Source organism: Uloborus diversus, chromosome 4 (genome assembly GCF_026930045.1).
Source record: "Uloborus diversus isolate 005 chromosome 4, Udiv.v.3.1, whole genome shotgun sequence".
Lineage (NCBI taxonomy): Eukaryota > Metazoa > Arthropoda > Arachnida > Araneae > Uloboridae > Uloborus > Uloborus diversus.
The window spans coordinates 67,201,577-67,205,930 of record NC_072734.1 but is presented as its reverse complement, the minus strand read 5'-3'; the positions used below and the strand labels follow the sequence as shown (position 1 = coordinate 67,205,930).

Sequence of the window (4,354 nt, the reverse complement as noted above, 5' to 3'; positions counted from 1 at the left end):
TGCAAAGCAAAATTTAACAGGAAACTGCACTCTTCTAACTTCAAAAGGATAGTCCGCCTGTGGTGATGTTCTTAAAAACTTCGTTTCTAGTTTTGAAAAAATGAAAGCAAAAGACAGAAACATTATGATTTGAAAAGCCTCGAAGACTCACGTGAGATACAAAAACAATATCAAATTTATAGTTCGCTATCGATCAAAAGTTGAGATGAAGTACTGAATAATGATTTGAATGGAGGGAAGCCTTCGAAAATAAGGGATTTGAATTTCAATGACAGGTTTTAATTTCGCAGAAATTAAGAGGTTTTAATTAATTTCTCCCGAACTAATTGAGATTTCAAAAAATCCTTTCTTAGTGGTTACTTTTGTAATCATGCGGACATGCCTGCCAAATTTCAAGTCTGAAGCTTCAGCTGTTTCGGCTGTGTGTTGATATATATATGTATATATACATACATTGATTTTTATATATTAAGATATAGAAGAAAGTAAAAATATTGGAATGCTATGTTTTGAGAACAATATGTGCCATGTATTAACTACTACTTCCTAAATATTTTGAGCATAATTAGGTACTATTTGTTTTGAAAAATTTCATTGAATCTTTGAAATTGGTAAATTATCAGCTTTAAAAATTAAAAAAAAAATTTAATTTTAGGAGAACCCCTCCCTTTCAAGAGTTTTGATGCATTTTTGAATTTTACCCTTCTGCATACTTTTCTTGATGAATTTTTAGATTTTCTTCTCTGCTCTCTGACCACTCTTTTCTGATTAAATACTGATTCATTTCTCAAAATGTCTAATAAAGTCGCTGGTATGAAAATACGGTGAACTCTCCATTATCCGTGGAATAAGTGAAAACCCCGGATAATTCGAATAATAGGTAAAAAACAATGCTACTGTATATAATAGCTTAAAAAATATAAATAACACACACACATTTAAATTATAGCTAAAAACATTACTACATTATGTCTACTAACATTGAATGTAAAAAAAAAACATATATAGAAGCTAAAGACGAATAATAAGAGAATCAAATGTTGAAAAAACATTTAATGATCATTAAAAAAAATTGTGAAAAGACCGGGGTGGATCATCCGAACGGTGAATAAACTGACTGTTGAAAATAGAGAGTTTACTGTAGTTTAAATTGCACCTTACCAAAACAGAATTAAAAATCAAAAAATTAATCTATGATGCAATTAATTACTAACTGTAAAAGAAGGCACAAACATGAGTTTTGCATAGTTAATCAGATAAAAATTTGAATTATTTGAAAAAATTCAGGATTTTTTACTTTAAAAATTGTGTATCTAATACAAGATTTTTAAACATTGTACAGGTTTAATAATTAAAAAAGCAGTTCACAGTGAGATCTTCAAATTTGATAGTTCAACTTCTCTTTTCTCATAGGAGATATATATGAAGAAACAACGCCTGACATTGAAAAACTTGGGCTAGAATGTGAATGTGTTGGTGGTGGCCGCATACGTCATAATGCACAAGAAAAAACTATTCATGTTTATGGGTATTCTCAGGTAAGTTTTTTCTTCTTTTGCAGCTTCTTCTCTGCTAGAAATGCATTATAAATTTTTTTATTCAATTCCATCCTTTCAGGGTTATGGAAGAGCAGATCATCTAATTACCTGCAAGCTATTGAAGGACTGTTATCCAGATTATGTAAAAATAGATTTTTCAAATGATGGGTATTAATCGCAAACAGCATTTCTTAAAACAATTCAGTGTGGTTTATTTCAACTGCGTTTATTTTTTTCAAAGCAGCTTCATAGTATTGGTGGTTTTAATAAACTGTAAAAAGTAATACAACACTGCAAAAAATTGCATTTTAAAATTTTATGTTTCTGTTGAAAATAAAAATTAAAAAAATTCAATTTCTTGGAAGAGTTTATTGCTCTAACCTTATTTGAACGGAGTCAATGACAATAGACAGCAATTACACAACTTCCAAATATTGTAACAAGAAAACAATTTTATAAACTCCTATATATGAAAGTCATACATAGCTCATTTATTATCGAGCCTTAATATGAACACAATGAATTGTTTTTATTTCACACAAAGATGTATATATATCATCACAGATATGAGATACGGTAATATATTTAGACTTAAAAATGTGGAATAATATTCGTTGTCAATTATCACTTTAAGTGGCGCAAATTCCTGGTTTCCAGGATATTTGTGGCACATTTAATCAGATCTGGTGCCAAATATGTTTTTTTCCCCTGTTTGTTTACTCTTATATATCTATATATTAAATTTTATTTCTATTTGACATTTTTTTTCTGTAGCAATGAAGAGATCAAAAGGTTTACCGCAGTTAATCTATGGTATGAATTATAACTAAAAGCTAAAATATTTTGTCCTACAAATTTGAAAGTGAACATGAATAAAATTTAAACAAGTTTGAAAAACTTTTTAACTTATAGTAGACTAAGTGAACATTTTCCAAGCTGTACATTCTATAACTTTATTAAAATCTTGGCCTTAGTACATAACTATTGTATTGCTCTCATAATGTACAAACTAAAAATAAATATGGCCAAGTGATGAAATCACAGTGAAATGTTTTAACCATACAGAAATATATTTTTCTTCAGTTAATTCATCTTTAAGATATGCTTCAGTTTCACTCGATAAGTGATATGATTTTTAAAAAGAAAATTTCACTCTTTGAATTAACAAAAAGCAAAGTTAATGTAGAACTACTAAAAATTAATTTACCATTACATTTACACGGAACTGGGAGTGAAAGTTCAAATTTTTCTTATTCCTGATAAAAAAATAAGTATGCTAGCAGGAAGAAAAAAATGTATCTTGTGTTTTCAACACTTTTTGTTTTAAAGATTACACACACAAATATATCACAACTGTATAGTGAAGCTCTGATAAGCTAAACTTGACCTTGACAATGTTTCCTTTTGGAGATAATGGGAGAGGATGACCGATGCTCAGTTGAGTTACTTTTGTAGTAGTTTTTTGGGAAAGTAGTTCAAATCGAATTGGTGACAATATTACTTCCCGTTTAGATTTAACTCCCCAAGAAGAGGTAAACATTGACAAGCCTCAACTTAGAAGAACCACACTATAGTATTAAATAGTTTAACAATGTTGGCACCAGCGCTGTTTCATAGAGACCAGAGTTTGTGCTTCAAAAAGGAATGGAGAGGAATATCAAACTACAGCTATGAAACATCTAAAGGTAAACTGCTATGATTAATCTATTTTTTTTCTGAATTCCTTTCATTACAACTTAAAATATTCTATGCCAAATAGTAGGTGGTATTCCTTTCTTATACTATGAAACAAAGTAAGGTTTTACTGTAGATATTTCTTTTGTTTAACAAAATAAATACTAACATGTACTACCAATTAAAAAAAAATACAGCCAAATGAGTTATTTTGTTTGTCTTGTGTAATTTTCGTTATTCATTGCCAAATTTTTTTTCTTTTGATTATTTTATGTGAACTACAATTTGCAAGAAATATCAATATTTCAAAGATTTTTCGGTATTAATTTTTTTTCTTTTTTTAAGAGATTGTTAAATGTACCAACATCACACTTAACATGTTGATTATTCACTCAATTTACATCTATTTCTGACAAAAAAAAGGGGGGGGGGAGATAACTTGTATACATAAATAATGCGCAGTAAGAGCTCTCAAATAACAAATGCATATGTATATATGTAATTGATTCACAATTGCAGCCACGAGAACATGTGTCTAACAGTTTAGTGCACAAATACAAATTGACTCTAAGTAAGTGAATAGCTTGAAAGTCACATTAAGAAAGGTTCGGTATTATAAACATTATTTCACATTTATTGCCAGGAATTCCATTATCCAGCAACTTCCAAAAGCCAAGATTTCAATGTTTTCTAAGGCCCCATTTCCCTTAATGCATTAGACAATCTATAATCTAACAACTGCAAACTGTTTTTACAACATGGTATTAGAAGTAAGTTTGGCTTTTGTGTTATAAACTTGCAAATTTTTAATATTAATATTTTATGTAAAGACATGAATTTCAAAATGAGCAAATATCAAAACTACTAGTATTAACAGAAATATACATTTTAGTTAACAACAATAAATGCCAAATACAGCCATATTCAGACAACATGCAACTTTAACACCACACGATATATAACATTCAAGATTTTAACTTTACTATGACATTTAATGTACTCGATGTTATAGCACTTCAAAATTTATCAGTATAGTTTGATTTAGATAGACATTCTTAATTAACAATTTTAAATGGCTTAATCACAATATTGTTGTCAATTTTACACTTGATACCTCAACACAAATATAAAGCTAAAAGTTG

General features: G+C 28.8%; 1 long non-coding RNA gene across 1 annotated transcript; it reads left to right on the top strand.

Annotated features, from left to right (window-relative positions):
• Nucleotides 1-1,071: 1,071 nt before the first annotated feature.
• LOC129220038 (uncharacterized) lies at nt 1,072-1,896 on the top strand. The gene is made up of 2 exons (XR_008580446.1): nt 1,072-1,538; nt 1,618-1,896. It is a non-coding gene; the product is annotated as an uncharacterized LOC129220038 (long non-coding RNA).
• The last annotated feature ends 2,458 nt before the right edge of the window (nt 1,897-4,354 follow it).